Consider the following 20,000-nt stretch of genomic DNA (forward strand, 5'->3'; position numbering starts at 1 on the left):
CATTGCTTATTTTTCATTTATGTACCATTTCATAGTAAATTATATTTACAGCAAACAAGTTTCATCAAAGTTTCATCAAAAAAGGGGGAAGCAAATTCATGGCTGGTTTTAGTCTTATGTTGTTTTTAAAGATAAATTGTTTGCCTTTTTCACTCCTTTTGTGTTAATTTTTCGGAAATTTATCATAACAGAAATTATTGCTCACATACCGACAGGTCTCATTTACGGGCAATTGAGGCCCAATGAACATACATTGTATATTCCGTCCAAATCTCATAGTTTTTATGGCTCCAACATTGTTTGCGTTAATTTGTTTTCGTAAATGTGAGTTATTCGTTATTTTTTAACTATATGACATAATCTCAAGGATGACAGGTTCCAGTGTCGTTCTGTGTAGGTGCAAGTTAATCTATTCTGTGTTTTTAGTTGAAAACTTATTTTGTTTGTCTTTTTTTTGTTTATGTTCAATAAAGCGATTTTTGCCTTTGAGTTCTCTTTTTAGTCCATTTTTGAGGTATATTTATTTTTTTTTCTCTTCAATATACTGATGACAGATCATATATCGCAAAAGTGGAGTTGAAAGGGGGCGCAATTAAACCTATCTAATCTTCTCATTGTTTAAATTGTTGTTTAAACGACTTTGACGCCCTTTTTTAGCAAAATTTTTTCTAAATTGGTTTCATTTTGCCTATATTTGTGGATTTTTTTATGTTGTGTGCTTTAATCTGGATAGTCACAGGTCTCAATGGCTTCGTATGGAGTCTTATTTGAGATTATTTATTGATTTTTTTCAGATGGCAGATGGCTAATGGTTTTCATTTCTTTATTTGAAATCTTTATTTCAATTTAAAATATGCTTTTTAACTTTGCCATTTTTTCTCTTTTTCTTTGTTTTCTACCTGGTCTCATTACGGACAGGTCCAAATGTTTTTTTGTTTTTTGGTTTTGTTATTTGCCATGTCTCGTTAATGGTATATTTCATTGGCCCTTTAGCACGGCATTATTCGCTTCGTTTAATGGTTTGTGTTTAAGCGATTTTTTATTCTTTCACCACTTTTGTTTTGAAATGTAAGTTTTTAGAAATTTTTTATCTCTTCCTTAATTGAAAGAAAATTAACTCAAAATTGTGGATGAGCGGGGTCCGAACATTATCGGCGAACGGTCATCACCGAGTCATCTTGTTTGTTTAATCATTTCATATAATGACCGCAAAAAACTAATATTTAATATTACTTCTTATATTTGTGAAACAGTTCCTAAAAAAATAAACTCAGATACTCGCAGCGTTTTTGTTTTGAAAGACAGTCATGCTCTATCCTCTAATGCTTGATCTGTCTAATCGACGCCGCTCTTCTGGAAAAACTCTGCGAATACTGCACTATTTAACAATTTGCTATGGATTTCTTTTCACAATTGGCGATTTGGGATACGATATAAACGACTGTGTCTTGTTGGAAAAAATGTCGTGTTATTATCTAAAAAGTGTGTAGCTAAAATTCAAATTTGTAGTACTCCTGTGGTGATTAATAATACAAGATAACCTCAAGTCTCAAATGGAGATCGCCGTACAAGATCCTCACAAGATTCACATGATCCAGAAGCAAAATTTTAGACGATGGCTTCTGCCTTATTTCGTTTGCTTCAACGTTTACCCCACGTTTGCTCAAACAACAAAGACACGAACTGATAGATCTTAAATTCGCCTGGCTATTTTTTCACTGCCTCATAAACTGCTGTTGATTTTACAAACTCATGCAGTGAAAAGTACTCTTTACGTTCATCTCTAATTAATCAAATTTATTCAAATTTGACCATAGATGAATGTTCAGTTCTTACATATCTTTGATTAAAGCAAAGGAAACTTTTTTAAAACTTATCTTTATCCCGTATTCCAAAAAAAATTACGTAGTTTCTAAGTTACTTGAGAGATCAAGAAAATTGTTTTGACGTGAAAAATCTCAAGCCTACTGTAAATCTAATAGTAATCCATTTTTTACGGTAAATAGTGTGTACCTTGTTTCACTTACAGGTTCAGGAAGGAAACAAAGAAGATGTTGACAAAGCAGTCGAAGCTGCGAGAGCGGCTATGAAGAGAAACTCACCCTGGCGAAAAATGAGCCCAGCGAACAGAGGGAAAATTCTCGGAAAATTGGCAGATATCATAGAGCGAGACTCCGCTTTCATCGCCTCCGTAGAGGTCACTGATAACGGGAAGCCTTTTATGATGGCACTATATGACATTTTTGGCTGCATAAATATGTTCAGGTTTGCATGGCAAATTTTTGCAATTATAAATTCCAGAACTAGGAAAGGGTTGAATTTGTGATCACAGGTGTGAGGTCCATTCCAAATTACACAAGATACCCGCTTGAAAAGCGAGCGTTCGAAACTTCTCATAAGGGATTTTAAATAAATCAAAATATTATCGTCGTGACGTTCAACCAGCTATCATCTTAACAAGAGTTGAGAACTTTGTTTTAAACTGTTTCCCGAAAGCTTGATAGGTAGCGATTGCTTAGAATTTCAGACGAAAGCTTCATTAGGCAGGAAAACTTTAACTTAGAGGTTGCAGCAATGAGGGGACCAAATTTTTATAAATCTTAGGAGGAGAATTTGGAATCTAATTGACTATATAAACTAGTTAAGTTCCTATTAATATTGATATTAAAGTTTATCTATTCAATTTGAAGTAATTGAGCAATTTCTCATTTTACTGTTCATGATTTCAATCAAATTTATGTTAAGGCAAGGAATACGTTGATTTACATTGATACAATCGTTTCCTAAATTTTCCTTTAGTTTTGGGGCTGAGCACCCTTGAGAGAAAATAGCACACGTTGCATGTAGGTTTTTAAATTATGAGCATTAGGAGACAGTTGTTATAAAGTTACAAACTTAAGTGTTTCAAGTAGTGTTCGCCTTCTGTCTTCAAGAACTACTTTTTCTCAATCTAATCTTAGCCTTATATCTAACCGGAAAGTGAGTGCAATGAAGCATTAAACACTGGGCAACGACTTTTATTTTTAGCGCTTTTTAACTTTTTTTAAATTACAACCGTTTGCGTTAATTTTAAATCTTGTTTAACAATTAATGCATAAACAAGTTGTAATTTAACGGAAATATTTGCAAACTGGTTTTAAATTAAGGCAATTGTTTACAATTTTTACAAACTGATGCGAAAGTTTCTCAATTTTTTGTAAAAGTTTGCAAACATAGTGCATCTATTTTCCAAATCATTCCATTTGTTTAAAAAAATTATAAATTTCCATTACATTCCGACTAGGTCCTTTTAAACGGGCTATCATCTGGTCACGAGTTCAGATATTGGTTTGAAACTGTTTCATATGAGCTTCATAGGTAGCGATGGCTTAGAATATTCGGGGAAAGGTTGACGGGACAAGAAATTTTTTATCGACAAAAACATTACACTAGGTTTTGTAGAAATAAGTGAACCAAAGATAATAAACACTTAAGAAAATAACCTGCAAACCCAGTTGAATATAAATAGTCCAGTGCTTCAAACAATTGGTTGCACTAGAAAACGAATTTCAAAAACTACTTTTTCTTCATTTTTTTGTATACGTTTGTCTATTCAGTCTAAAATAATTAAGCAATTTTTGTTCAATAAATCAATCACAATACTGATCAATATTTCAATTTATTATAATTGAAGCAATTAAAACGACATTCTTCGCTTACGTTATCTATTGCTATTTTTTATCTAAATTAGGGTTTGAGCAACATTGGGTTTTATCTAAATTAAGATTTGAGCAAAAAAAAGCTGACATCACACGTAGGTTTTTAAATTATGTGCACTAGGAGACAATTGTTATAAAGTTAAAAACTTACAAGTTTTAAGTAGTGTTCGGATGCTTTAACTTCTAAATCACAACCGGCTGCTTTAATTTGTAAATCATTTTTCTAAATTAACGCATGATTTTCTAAGTATTTTTTTAATTTCGCCATTAATTTTCCACTAGAATATTGAACCAGATATTATCTGATCACGAGTCCAAAATTCGTTTAATATTGTTTCAAGTCATCTTAATAGCTAGCGTTGACGTAGAATAATAGGCGATAGCTTCATTAGGCAAGAAAACTTTTTGCAGACGTCATGCAAAAAATTTTTAACTTACATTTTGTAGGTATAAGGGGAACAATAATTAAAAAAAAACATTTATGAATGTAACGTGAGAGCCAGTTGAAGTTATAAAGCAGTCAAATGCCTCGAGTATTTTTCTGTAATGGAAGATTTCCAAGGTATGATTTCCAAAACAGACTCATAAGTTTTTTTTCTAATCTTTTTGCATGTTTATTTTTTCATTTTAAATTGATTGAGCAGTTTTTCATATTTCTGTTCAATAATTCAATCAAAATTAATTAGAAGCAAAAATTATTTTATTTCACACTTATGCTATATTTTCCTAATTTTTTTTTAACTTTGGGCTCAGCACCCTTGGGATAAATTTTTGAAAAATAGCAGACATTATATGTAGGTTTTGTTAATTATGCGCATTTAAAGACTATTATTTTAAAGTTAAAAACGTACGTGTTCCAAGAAATGTTCGCCTGTGGCGTATTAAAATTACTTTTGCTCTATCTAGTTTTTGCATTAGTACCAAGAGTTTACCGTTAGCTTAATGGTTTAACCAAATGTTTATATTTAGTTGAATCTCCAAGAATGCAAATCAGTAACATCGTGACATTGCTTTTCATATATTTTTTAAATGTCTAGAATGTATGCTACAACTTTCTGCGTTCTGGAAAATAGTAATAATGGTTAATTTTGGTTAATAATGGTTAATTTTGCTTTAACTTCTAAATCACAACCGGTTGCTTTAATTTGTAAATCTTTTTTCTAAATTAACGCATGATTTTCTAAACAAGTTAAAATAGAACTAAGCGTTTACAAATTTTTACAAATTAATGCAAACGTTTACAATTTTTTTTTTACAAACTAACGAAAAAAGTTTTGCGAATTTTTGTAAAAATAATGCATCTTCTTTTGAGATTCTTTGTATTTTTTTAATTTCGCCATTAATTTTCCACTAGAATATTGAACCAGATATTACCTGATCACGAGTCCAAAATTCGTTTTATTGTGTTTCAAGTCATCTTAACAGCTAGCGTTGACGTAGAATAATAGGCGATAGCTTCATTAGGCAAGAAAACTTTTTGCAGACGTCATGCCAAAAATTTTTAACTTACATTTTGTAGGTATAAGGGGAACAATAATAAAAAAAAACATTTATGAATGTAACTTGAGAGCCAGTTGAAATTATAAAGCAGTCAAGTGCCTCAAGTATTTGTCTGTAATAGAATATTTCCAATATATGATTTCCAAAACAGACTCATAAGTTTTTTTCTATTATTTTTGCATGTTTATTTTTTCATTTTAAATTGATTGAGCAGTTTTTCATATTTCTGTTCAATAATTCAATCAAATTTAAGTTGAAGCAAAAATAATTTTATTTTACACTTATGCTATATTTTCCTAAATTTTTCTCTAAATTTCGGGCTCAGCACCCTTGGGATAAATTTTTGAAAAATAGCAGACATTATATGTAGGTTTTGTTAATTATGCGCATCTGAAGACTATTATTTTAAAGTTAAAAACGTAAGTGTTCCAAGTAATGTTCGCCTGTGGTGTATTAAAATTACTTTTGCGCTATCTAGTTTTTGCATTAGCACCAAGAGTTTACCATTAGCTTAAAGGTTTAACCAAATGTTTATATTTAGTTGAATCTCCAAGAATGCAAATCAGTAACACCGTGACCTTGCTTTTCATATATTTTTTAAATGTCTAGAATGTATGCTACAACTTTCTGCGTTCTGGAAAATAGTAGTAATGGTTAATTTTGGTTAATAATGGTTAATTTTGCTTTAACTTCTAAATCACAACCGGTTGCTTTAATTTGTAAATCTTTTTTCTAAATTAACGCATGATTTTCTACACAAGTTAAAATAGAATTAAGCGTTTACAAATTTTTACAAATTAATGTAAACGTTTACAATTTTTTTACAAACTAACGAAAAAAGTTTGGCGAATTTTGTAAAAGTAATGCATCTTCTTTTGAGATTCTTTGTATTTTTTTAATTTCGCCATTAATTTTCCACTAGAATATTGAACCAGATATTATCTGATCACGAGTCCAAATTTCGTTTTATATTGTTTCAAGTCATCATAATATCTAGCGTTGACGTAGAATAAAAGGCGATAGCTTCATTAGGCAAGAAAACTTTTTGCAGACGTCATGCCAAAAATTTTTAACTTACATTTTGTAGGTATAAGGGGAACAATAATAAAAAAAACATTTATGAATGTAACTTGAGAGCCAGTCGAAATTATAAAGCAGTCAAGTGTCTCGAGTATTTGTCTGTAATAGAAGATTTCTAATATATGATTTCCAAAACAGACTCATAATTTTTTTTTCTATTCTTTTTGCATGTTTATTTTTTCATTTTAAATTGATTGAGCAGTTTTTCATATTTCTGTTCAATAATTCAATCAAATTTAAGTTGAAGCAAAAATTATTTTATTTCACACTTATGCTATATTTTCCTAAATTTTTCTCTAAATTTCGGGCTCAGCACCCTTGGGATAAATTTTTGAAAAATAGCAGACATTATATGTAGGTTTTGTTAATTATGCGCATTTGAAGACTATTATTTTAAAGTTAAAAACGTAAGTGTTCCAAGTAATGTTCGCCTGTGGTGTATTAAAATTACTTTTGCGCTATCTAGTTTTTGCATTAGCACCAAGAGTTTACCATTAGCTTAAAGGTTTAACCAAATGTTTATATTTAGTTGAATCTCCAAGAATGCAAATCAGTAACACCGTGACCTTGCTTTTCATATATTTTTTAAATGTCTAGAATGTATGCTACAACTTTCTGCGTTCTGGAAAAAAGTAGTAATGGTTAATTTTGGTTAATAATGGTTAATTTTGCTTTAACTTCTAAATCACAACCGGTTGCTTTAATTTGTAAATCTTTTTTCTAAATTAACGCATGATTTTCTACACAAGTTAAAATAGAATTAAGCGTTTACAAATTTTTACAAATTAATGCAAACGTTTACAATTTTTTTTTACAAACTAACGAAAAAAGTTTTGCGAATTTTTGTAAATGTAATGCATCTTCTTTTGAGATTCTTTGTTTTTTTTTAATTTCGCCATTAATTTTCCACTAGAATATTGAACCAGATATTATCTGATCACGAGTCCAAAATTCGTTTTATATTGTTTCAAGTCATCTTAATAGCTAGCGTTGACGTAGAATAATAGGCGACAGCTTCATTAGGCAAGAAAAGTTTTTGCAGACGTCATGCCAAAAATTTTTAACTTTCATTTTGTAGGTATAAGGGGAATAATAATAAAAAAAACATTTATGAATGTAATTTGAGAGCCAGTTGAAATTAAAAAGCAGTCAAGTGCCTCGAGTATTTGTCTGTAATAGAAGATTTCAAATATATGATTTCCAAAACAGACTCATAAGTTTTTTTTTCTATTCTTTTTGCATGTTTATTTTTTCATTTTAAATTGATTGAGCAGTTTTTCATATTTCTGTTCAATAATTCAATCAAATTTAAGTTGAAGCAAAATTTATTTTATTTTACACTCATGCTATATTTTCCTAAATTGTTCTCTAAATTTCGGGCTCAGCACCCTTGGGATAAATTTTTGAAAAACAGCAGACATTATATGTAGGTTTTGTTAATTATGCGCATTTGAAGACTAATATTTTAAAGTTAAAAACGTAAGTGTTCCAAGTAATGTTTGCCTGTGGTGTATTAAAATTACTTTTGCTCTATCTAGTTTTTGCATTAGCACCAAGAGTTTACCGTTAGCTTAAAGGTTTAACCAAATTTTTATATTTAGTTGAATCTCCAAGAATGCAAATCAGTAACATCGTGACATTGCTTTTCATATATTTTTTAAATGTCTAGAATGTATGCTACAACTTTCTGCGTTCTGGAAAATAGTAATAATGGTTAATTTTGGTTAATAATGGTTAATTTTGCTTTAACTTCTAAATCACAACCGGTTGCTTTAATTTGTAAATCTTTTTTCTAAATTAACGCATGATTTTCTAAACAAGTTAAAATAGAATTAAGCGTTTACAAATTTTTACAAATTAATGCAAACGTTTACAATTTTTTTTACAAACTAACAAAAACAATTTCGCGAATTTTTGTAAAAGTAATGCATCTTCTTTTGAGATTCTTTGTATTTTTTTAATTTCGCCATGAATTTTCCACTAGAATATTGAACCAGATATTATCTGATCACGAGTCCAAAATTCGTCTTATATTGTTTCAAGTCATCTTAATAGCTAGCGTTGACGTAGAATAATAGGCGATAGCTTCATTAGGCAAGAAAACTTTTTGCAGACGTCATGCCAAAAATTTTTAACTTACATTTTGTAGGTATAAGGGGAACAATAATAAAAAAAAACATTTATGAATGTAACTTGAGAGCCAGTTGAAGTTATAAAGCAGTCAAGTGCCTCGAGTATTTGTCTGTAATAGAAGATTCCCAATATATGATTTCCAAAACAGACTCATAAGTTTTTTTTCTATTCTTTTTGCATGTTTATTTTTTCATTTTAAATTGATTGAGCAGTTTTTCATATTTCTGTTCAATAATTCAATCAAATTTAAGTTGAAGCAAAAATAATTTTATTTTACACTTATGCTATATTTTCCTAAATTTTTCTCTAAATTTCGGCCTCAGCACCCTTGGGATAAATTTTTGAAAAATAGCAGACATTATATGTAGGTTTTGTTAATTATGCGCATTTGAAGACTATTATTTTAAAGTTAAAAACGTAAGTGTTCCAAGTAATGTTTGCCTGTGGTGTATTAAAATTACTTTTGCTCTATCTAGTTTTTGCATTAGCACCAAGAGTTTACCGTTAGCTTAAAGGTTTAACCAAATGTTTATATTTAGTTGAATCTCCAAGAATGCAATTCAGTAACATCGTGACATTGCTTTTCATATATTTTTTAAATGTCTAGAATGTATGCTACAACTTTCTGCGTTCTGGAAAATAGTAATAATGGTTAATTTTGTATGGTCATTTGATCCTATGATACACTTGATCATATGAAGAATTGTTTCAATTTTGAATTAATTCTCAACACAAAAATTTTTGTCTCTGGAGATATGAAACTTTTCATAAAAAAGAGAACAATTATTATGTAAAAATGGGGGTTTCACGGTACTGAATTTTTCTTTTAAGAATTCTGCACTGTCCAATAAAAAATTGGAGTAGAACTTCAGAAAAATCAACCAGATATGCAAATGAACCCTCAATTAATCTGTATTTTCAACACCTTGCGCGTACTTGCAACACAAAAGTAGCACAGTTCTTATAGAATAGGTTACTTTAATTTCTTACTTGGGAATACAAACGGCAGTGGGTAATACACAAATTTTAATTACTAACTAGAAGTAAAAATAATGACTTGCTGTATGGTTTTAACATTGTTCAATTCTGTAATTAAAAGATCATTTTTACTGTATCAACTTCTGGTTAACTGTATCAACATCAGAGTTATACGTTTTTACGTGCCCCAAAGAATTTTGAAGGGGCATTTTTCTCAATTGGCCAATGTTTTTAATAAATTTCGGGAGTCAAAACTTCACAAAAATTTGAGAGAAGACAGTTTTTGTAAACATGAATCCTCATTAAAAAGTTAGATCCATGTTTGGATGTTTGGAAGTATGGTTAACTGCTCAAATAGAACCTTAGACCCGAGGGTCGGGTAGCCTCCTATATGAAAGATGGCAAACCTTCTATAAGAATATTGTAATAGAGAAAACAAGACAAAAAGACAGTGTTAAATTACCATCTAGCCTTCACGTAGATTAGTAAGAATGTGATTACATAAAGAGCATTCAAGCAGTAACAAGCCTAACGGACGTAGATTGCATAATACGTTTTCATACGTTGAACGTTGCTTACATAATATCGTACATAACTAAAGTAAAGCATTGCATAACATCAAGTGTACTCGGTAATCAGGTACACCTAGCGCACACAATACATGGCCACCATTGGTCTGCCTATACAAATTAGCGACTAATGCAAGTGCAAATCTCAATATTTTTTTAATAAAACATTTCATAATTTTTTATAAAAGAACAACGAATTTGTTAAAATAAAAATTGCCGATCCCGATTGAGTATTTTTTTGGTTGATCCACAGAAAAAAATCAGCACGAAATTCAGGTAACAAAAAGCATCCAACTATTACCATATTTTGGAGACTTCTTGCCAAAGTGATCATTGCTCATTTATTTTATTCAAATATCTCAAAACCTATTAGTTGTCAACCAAAATTTAATATAATAAAACCTCTTGAAGCAAAATAAAAATTGTGGTTGATAGCCAGTTGAAATTATAAAGCAGTCAAGTGCCTCAAGTATTTGTCTGTAATAGAATATTTCCAATATATGATTTCCAAAACAGACTCATAAGTTTTTTTCTATTCTTTTTGCATGTTTATTTTTTCATTTTAAATTGATTGAGCAGTTTTTCATATTTCTGTTCAATAATTCAATCAAATTTAAGTTGAAGCAAAAATAATTTTATTTTACACTTATGCTATATTTTCCTAAATTTTTCTCTAAATTTCGGGCTCAGCACCCTTGGGATAAATTTTTGAAAAATAGCAGACATTATATGTAGGTTTTGTTAATTATGCGCATCTGAAGACTATTATTTTAAAGTTAAAAACGTAAGTGTTCCAAGTAATGTTCGCCTGTGGTGTATTAAAATTACTTTTGCGCTATCTAGTTTTTGCATTAGCACCAAGAGTTTACCATTAGCTTAAAGGTTTAACCAAATGTTTATATTTAGTTGAATCTCCAAGAATGCAAATCAGTAACACCGTGACCTTGCTTTTCATATATTTTTTAAATGTCTAGAATGTATGCTACAACTTTCTGCGTTCTGGAAAATAGTAGTAATGGTTAATTTTGGTTAATAATGGTTAATTTTGCTTTAACTTCTAAATCACAACCGGTTGCTTTAATTTGTAAATCTTTTTTCTAAATTAACGCATGATTTTCTACACAAGTTAAAATAGAATTAAGCGTTTACAAATTTTTACAAATTAATGTAAACGTTTACAATTTTTTTACAAACTAACGAAAAAAGTTTGGCGAATTTTGTAAAAGTAATGCATCTTCTTTTGAGATTCTTTGTATTTTTTTAATTTCGCCATTAATTTTCCACTAGAATATTGAACCAGATATTATCTGATCACGAGTCCAAATTTCGTTTTATATTGTTTCAAGTCATCATAATATCTAGCGTTGACGTAGAATAAAAGGCGATAGCTTCATTAGGCAAGAAAACTTTTTGCAGACGTCATGCCAAAAATTTTTAACTTACATTTTGTAGGTATAAGGGGAACAATAATAAAAAAAAACATTTATGAATGTAACTTGAGAGCCAGTCGAAATTATAAAGCAGTCAAGTGTCTCGAGTATTTGTCTGTAATAGAAGATTTCTAATATATGATTTCCAAAACAGACTCATAATTTTTTTTTCTATTCTTTTTGCATGTTTATTTTTTCATTTTAAATTGATTGAGCAGTTTTTCATATTTCTGTTCAATAATTCAATCAAATTTAAGTTGAAGCAAAAATAATTTTATTTTACACTTATGCTATATTTTCCTAAATTTTTCTCTAAATTTCGGCCTCAGCACCCTTGGGATAAATTTTTGAAAAATAGCAGACATTATATGTAGGTTTTGTTAATTATGCGCATTTGAAGACTATTATTTTAAAGTTAAAAACGTAAGTGTTCCAAGTAATGTTTGCCTGTGGTGTATTAAAATTACTTTTGCTCTATCTAGTTTTTGCATTAGCACCAAGAGTTTACCATTAGCTTAAAGGTTTAACCAAATGTTTATATTTAGTTGAATCTCCAAGAATGCAAATCAGTAACACCGTGACCTTGCTTTTCATATATTTTTTAAATGTCTAGAATGTATGCTACAACTTTCTGCGTTCTGGAAAAAAGTAGTAATGGTTAATTTTGGTTAATAATGGTTAATTTTGCTTTAACTTCTAAATCACAACCGGTTGCTTTAATTTGTAAATCTTTTTTCTAAATTAACGCATGATTTTCTACACAAGTTAAAATAGAATTAAGCGTTTACAAATTTTTACAAATTAATGCAAACGTTTACAATTTTTTTTTACAAACTAACGAAAAAAGTTTTGCGAATTTTTGTAAATGTAATGCATCTTCTTTTGAGATTCTTTGTTTTTTTTTAATTTCGCCATTAATTTTCCACTAGAATATTGAACCAGATATTATCTGATCACGAGTCCAAAATTCGTTTTATATTGTTTCAAGTCATCTTAATAGCTAGCGTTGACGTAGAATAATAGGCGACAGCTTCATTAGGCAAGAAAAGTTTTTGCAGACGTCATGCCAAAAATTTTTAACTTTCATTTTGTAGGTATAAGGGGAATAATAATAAAAAAAACATTTATGAATGTAATTTGAGAGCCAGTTGAAATTATAAAGCAGTCAAGTGCCTCGAGTATTTGTCTGTAATAGAAGATTTCAAATATATGATTTCCAAAACAGACCCATAAGTTTTTTTTTCTATTCTTTTTGCATGTTTATTTTTTCATTTTAAATTGATTGAGCAGTTTTTCATATTTCTGTTCAATAATTCAATCAAATTTAAGTTGAAGCAAAATTTATTTTATTTTACACTCATGCTATATTTTCCTAAATTGTTCTCTAAATTTCGGGCTCAGCACCCTTGGGATAAATTTTTGAAAAACAGCAGACATTATATGTAGGTTTTGTTAATTATGCGCATTTGAAGACTAATATTTTAAAGTTAAAAACGTAAGTGTTCCAAGTAATGTTTGCCTGTGGTGTATTAAAATTACTTTTGCTCTATCTAGTTTTTGCATTAGCACCAAGAGTTTACCGTTAGCTTAAAGGTTTAACCAAATTTTTATATTTAGTTGAATCTCCAAGAATGCAAATCAGTAACATCGTGACATTGCTTTTCATATATTTTTTAAATGTCTAGAATGTATGCTACAACTTTCTGCGTTCTGGAAAATAGTAATAATGGTTAATTTTGGTTAATAATGGTTAATTTTGCTTTAACTTCTAAATCACAACCGGTTGCTTTAATTTGTAAATCTTTTTTCTAAATTAACGCATGATTTTCTAAACAAGTTAAAATAGAATTAAGCGTTTACAAATTTTTACAAATTAATGCAAACGTTTACAATTTTTTTTACAAACTAACAAAAACAATTTCGCGAATTTTTGTAAAAGTAATGCATCTTCTTTTGAGATTCTTTGTATTTTTTTAATTTCGCCATGAATTTTCCACTAGAATATTGAACCAGATATTATCTGATCACGAGTCCAAAATTCGTCTTATATTGTTTCAAGTCATCTTAATAGCTAGCGTTGACGTAGAATAATAGGCGATAGCTTCATTAGGCAAGAAAACTTTTTGCAGACGTCATGCCAAAAATTTTTAACTTACATTTTGTAGGTATAAGGGGAACAATAATAAAAAAAAACATTTATGAATGTAACTTGAGAGCCAGTTGAAGTTATAAAGCAGTCAAGTGCCTCGAGTATTTGTCTGTAATAGAAGATTCCCAATATATGATTTCCAAAACAGACTCATAAGTTTTTTTTTCTATTCTTTTTGCATGTTTATTTTTTCATTTTAAATTGATTGAGCAGTTTTTCATATTTCTGTTCAATAATTCAATCAAATTTAAGTTGAAGCAAAAATAATTTTATTTTACACTTATGCTATATTTTCCTAAATTTTTCTCTAAATTTCGGCCTCAGCACCCTTGGGATAAATTTTTGAAAAATAGCAGACATTATATGTAGGTTTTGTTAATTATGCGCATTTGAAGACTATTATTTTAAAGTTAAAAACGTAAGTGTTCCAAGTAATGTTTGCCTGTGGTGTATTAAAATTACTTTTGCTCTATCTAGTTTTTGCATTAGCACCAAGAGTTTACCGTTAGCTTAAAGGTTTAACCAAATGTTTATATTTAGTTGAATCTCCAAGAATGCAATTCAGTAACATCGTGACATTGCTTTTCATATATTTTTTAAATGTCTAGAATGTATGCTACAACTTTCTGCGTTCTGGAAAATAGTAATAATGGTTAATTTTGTATGGTCATTTGATCCTATGATACACTTGATCATATGAAGAATTGTTTCAATTTTGAATTAATTCTCAACACAAAAATTTTTGTCTCTGGAGATATGAAACTTTTCATAAAAAAGAGAACAATTATTATGTAAAAATGGGGGTTTCACGGTACTGAATTTTTCTTTTAAGAATTCTGCACTGTCCAATAAAAAATTGGAGTAGAACTTCAGAAAAATCAACCAGATATGCAAATGAACCCTCAATTAATCTGTATTTTCAACACCTTGCGCGTACTTGCAACACAAAAGTAGCACAGTTCTTATAGAATAGGTTACTTTAATTTCTTACTTGGGAATACAAACGGCAGTGGGTAATACACAAATTTTAATTACTAACTAGAAGTAAAAATAATGACTTGCTGTATGGTTTTAACATTGTTCAATTCTGTAATTAAAAGATCATTTTTACTGTATCAACTTCTGGTTAACTGTATCAACATCAGAGTTATACGTTTTTACGTGCCCCAAAGAATTTTGAAGGGGCATTTTTCTCAATTGGCCAATGTTTTTAATAAATTTCGGGAGTCAAAACTTCACAAAAATTTGAGAGAAGACAGTTTGTAAACATGAATCCTCAATAAAAAGTTAGATCCATGTTTGGATGTTTGGAAGTATGGTTAACTGCTCAAATAGAACCTTAGACCCGAGGGTCGGGTAGCCTCCTATATGAAAGATGGCGAACCTTCTATAAGAATATTGTAATAGAGAAAACAAGACAAAAAGACAGTGTTAAATTACCATCTAGCCTTCACGTAGATTAGTAAGAATGTGATTACATAAAGAGCATTCAAGCAGTAACAATGCTAACGGACGTAGATTACATAATACGCTTTCATACGTTGAACGTTGCTTACATAATATCGTACATAACTAAAGTAAAGCATTGCATAACATCAAATGTACTCGCTAATCAGGTACACCTAGCGCACAATACATGGCCACCATTGGTCTGCCTATACAAATTAGCGACTAATGCAAGTGCAAATCTCAATATTTTTTAAATAAAACATTTAATAATTTTTTATAAAAGAACAACGAATTTGTTAAAATAAAAATTGCCGATCCCGATTGAGTATTTTTTTGGTTGATCCACAGAAAAAAAATGAGCACGAAATTCAGGTAACAAAAAGCATCCAACTATTACCATATTTTGGAGACTTCTTGCCAAAGTGATCATTGCTCATTTATTTTATTCAAATATCTCAAAACCTATTAGTTGTCAACCAAAATTTAACATAATAAAACCTCTTGAAGCAAAATAAAAATTGTGGTTGATAGTTTCTCAATAAATTACTCCAGTTTTTTTCTCAAGGTCATCACTGCCTGCTGAGGCACATTTAAATCTTAAGATTGTATTACGTTCTAATGCTTTTCCCTAAAATCCTGTAAGTAAATTTTTACCAGTAATTATTTGCAGATAAATAAATTGACACTGTTTGCATAATGATAAGATCTGACGTAATTGTTCAAATTTGCATTTTTTTCTTTGCGCTTTTATTATCCTGTGTTTACAAACTGATTTTCTTAATGTTGAACCATAGGTTATCAACGTTTGCCGGGCAAATTAGCGCAAAAAATGCAACTTTGGAAAGTTTTGTTTAAATTTTCTACATTTTTCAAAAATTTTGTGAAAAACTTCAGTCATTCCCTGAAAACCTTACCGGAGATATCAAAAGCTAGGTATCTAGAAAATAACTGAATTCCAGTGCACTTTTGGTGCTAAAATCTTGAAAATTTCAATAAATTATGGCACAGATAGACAAATTCAGTTGACGATTTAGTGTTCATTCAGTTACGGCATCATTGCGAGGCAATTAAAGGAAACAGTTAACCAAAATATGTTTATGGAATAAGATTTAACATTTTTAATCACTTAACAAGGTTTGTTGGATGATTTTTTTGACATCTTGTGATAACAATTGATTGGAACAATGTGGTAAGCTGCTAAAAATCATTTATGGCGTATCTCGAAAAGCTGGAATGCAATCCCATAGTTTACAAGTCTAAGTGCTTCTGCGTACCCACCGATTTCTTGTGCGGCTTGATAATTAAAACTTTACTTCGAGGACAGCTAACTTATTGGACAGTTTTATTGGATCTTTTTGATCACTCGTATGCTAACGGACTCAAAATTTTCATATAATTGTATATTAATTGACAAAAATAATTGGACTGTTCTATTTCCAGATACTACGCTGGCTTCTGTGACAAGATTGAAGGTAGAACTCTAGCAATGGAGGATGGCAAAATGGGTTTCACCAAATACGAACCTGTTGGTGTGGTCGGTGCCATCACTCCATGGAACTTCCCTTTTGCAATGACGTGTATGAAACTAAGTCAGGTTAAATGTCAAAACCATGAATGTTAATATTTTCTTAAAGTTTAACATATATATATATATATATATATATATATATATATGTGTGTGTATACATATATATATATATATATATATATATATATATATATATATATATATATATAATAACATGTTAACAACGATGAATACAATAACAAACTAACTACGGTATAACTTAGAGATTTCGGAAATATTCGGTTACAATTTCAGTGCTTGTGCGCTGGAAACTCAGTGGTGTTGAAACCCTCTGAGCAGGCACCTCTCACTTCTCATGGATGTTTGGAGACATGGCCATTGAAGCGGGGCTTCCACCTGGTCAGTGTTCCCGCGTTTTCACCCCCATTGGCCCATTTTGCAACGTTTTTCACTCCATAACATTCCCCATGAAAAAATTTACAGAGGAATTTTCTAAACAGGTCCCCCAATATCCCCGCTAGTTTACAGTTTTAAATTGACAATTTTTATTACCACCAGGTAAGACACAAAAGTTACAATTTATGTGTAAATAATATTTTTTAAGGGATTTACGTACTTACTGATGAACGGTGCATTCAAAATTAGTCTCAAAATCCGAGCGAAAGATTCTTCAAGTGTATTCCAAAATTTAAGCCCAAAATTTACCTTTCAAATCTTATCGACAGTATTACAAGAAGTGAGTTGAAAACTCGCCTGTTTCTTTTCCACAAGCTATATTATTAATATGTTGAAAGTGCCCATTGATACTTTTAGAAACCTTGCTAAACCTTGCTCTTACTCAGCTGAAACTACAGAAAAATTCGAAAAATTCTACAGCAAATTTCTGCAAATTTTTGAAGCTCACTTTCTTTTCCTCTCATATTTCACAGGCGTTGTGAACATAATCCCTTTTGAATATGTCTGGAATAACTTCAAATTTTCGGTTGTCGAAATTAAAACTTTAGGCTAATTTTCTCAAGATGAATTTTTCAAATGTGCCGCATCTTTTTTTGCCAGGAGTAGATTATGATTAGATCGATTGTTAACTTCCTTGGTTGTATGAATGATTATTCCAGCTATGACCAAAATTTATTCGTTAAGTTCTAGCTGTCTTCATATAAAAATTTTTGTTACAGTGAGTTACTTTTCTCTTTCAACGCTTAAGTAGAAAATACAGACACGTTTTTGATCGCACAAACTCCATGGACTTTTCCCGTAAAGAGTTTCAGTCCGAATGGTTCTCTAGAACTTCAATTGATGATTACGAATCTGCCTCACTCATTCTTGAGTTTCTGTTGTGTCCTCTGGTAGACTCACGTATTTTGGCTTTGGGGGGATTTTACTTTGTTTGATTTTAACTGTGGCAAGATATCTTGCACGATAATTATCTATAATAATCTAGCAAAGACCTCAAGTTTCAACTGTATTTTTCACTTTTCCCGTCTCATCTACGATTGTGGCGATGTTCTCTCCGAAAAAAATTACTGACAAAAAACTTTTACATGAATCTAGATTCGTTGTTGGCTGCGCTGTGTCGTGCAATTATGTATTTGTGTAATTGGCATTGTCAGAAAATTTACACCATATTTTGCTATCATTTCATGAAATATTTAGTATGATGAGTCTGATGAGTTCTAATAGCTACCCGAGTTTGAGTCATTTTCGGCCTCTCGAACTGATGTTTCTATTTCTTCGAATTTTGGTGCGGTGTAAGCTCGAATTATATATGCCTCTGTTGGAGTGCAGCGTCCAGTTTCCATAATGATCTCTGTTGAATGCCCGATTTCGCAGCGCGATATCCTGTGTTTTTGCTAAAGCACAGTAGCATAAACACAGGATATCTCCTGTTCTATCTCTGTTTTTCGTGTTGTCTTTCCTGTCTGCAAGACACTTTTGAAGAAATTTTGCATATTTTTTTTGGGGGGGCATCAACTAAATATATTAAAAAACAGCAAAGAAAAAAGTTTCTACTTTTACCGAGAAAAATTTTGTTTCACAAGTTTCGAAAACCTTCATAAAAATACAACTTGTACTTTAAAATCTGTATGCAGATATAGTTATTCGTCTAATTGCAGAATAATTGAAGAAAGTAGCGTGTAAAAGTTGCTCTATGCTTTTTGGGAAGGGTTATATTGCTCTTCCCAATGCATTTGTTCATAGAAAATTTTTATCAACTTTCTTTGTGTTGAAGGTAACAGTGAAGTAATAAGTCTGATAATTGTGGTAGGGAGACCTGACAGAGTCTTAGCACATGGTTATAATTATGTTAAGGCCCAGCATCTATAAATAAGATACGGAAGAGTTTTCCCCAAGAAATTTTAACGCATAAGAAAAGCATACAAACTGCCACTACAAAACAACTGAATTCTAAAATAATGCGCATGCCATAATAGCATTTTTTTTTTCAATTTTTGTATTGATTTTTAATTTTTTTTTTACTTTTAAATTTTATACCAGCAAAAAATGTCTTTCTTATTATCAGTAATTGCAAATGCCAAAAAACAGCAATTGAGAGATTTTTAAATTTAAACTTTATAGCAGATTTTTATTAATTTTTTATTTTAAATTTTATAGCAGCGAAAAATCTCGTCCTTATTGTCAGTAACTGCAAATGCCAAAAAAACTGCAGTTGAGAGATTTTTAAATTTAAATTTTGTAGCAGATTTTTATTGATTTTTGATTGTAAATTTAATAGCAGCGAAAAATCTCTTTCTTATTGTCAGTAATTGCAAATGCCAAAAAACTGCAATTGAGAGATTTTTAAATTTAAATTTTGTAGCAGATTTTTATTGATTTTTGATTGTAAATTTTATAGCAGCGAAAAATCTCTTTCTTATTGTCAGTAATTGCAAATGCCAAAAAACTGCAATTGAGAGGTTTTTAAATTTAAATTTTATAGCAGATTTTTATTGATTTTTGATTTCAAGTTCTATAGCAGCGAAAAATCTCTTTCTTATTGTCAGTAATTGCAAATTCTTTGCAATTAAGAGAAAGCTTAATGACTGTCTCGAAAAAAATTGCACATAGGCGTATACAGGCACAACTGCAGCTCCTTGCAAAATTCGTGGATTATTCTTTGACTCTTTCTTAACATTTATTAAAACCTTTTGATTCAATTTCAACTATCTGCCTTACGATTCAACGTGTGTACACTAATTGTAAAATGGTTCATGATAATTTTTGAAATTGGAAAACTGATTGCACGGTTTTTACTTTTTATGATACTCTTCGCAGCTAGTACTAATCAGAGTTTTTTTCATTCAACTTTTTGTTCAGAACTAATGTATTATACTTATCTGAAGGACTTTTTATTAATTACTAATCATCATCACTTCAGCAGACTCATTTTACACAATATTTTTTTCCACTAATAAGTCTGAGCAATCTATCAGTTGTTTTTGGTAATGATAAAATTTTGCAACGCCCCTCAGAGTGATGTCCATTGCA

At 30.3% G+C, this 20,000-nt stretch overlaps 2 protein-coding genes and 1 pseudogene across 2 annotated transcripts in view; all 3 read left to right on the forward strand.

The window, feature by feature from the left end:
• Positions 1-20,000, forward strand: part of LOC142337765 (retinaldehyde dehydrogenase 3-like) — a 49,292-nt pseudogene that overhangs the window by 24,942 nt on the left and 4,350 nt on the right.
• The window catches only part of LOC142337770 (uncharacterized), a 346,563-nt gene that overhangs the window by 5,697 nt on the left and 320,866 nt on the right, over positions 1-20,000 (forward strand). The window lies entirely within an intron of this gene.
• Positions 1-20,000, forward strand: part of LOC142337764 (dynactin subunit 4-like) — a 618,078-nt gene that overhangs the window by 5,696 nt on the left and 592,382 nt on the right. The window lies entirely within an intron of this gene.

The sequence above is a fragment of the Convolutriloba macropyga genome, chromosome 4, assembly GCF_964194025.1.
Source record: "Convolutriloba macropyga chromosome 4, txConMacr16.3, whole genome shotgun sequence".
NCBI lineage: Eukaryota > Metazoa > Xenacoelomorpha > Acoela > Convolutidae > Convolutriloba > Convolutriloba macropyga.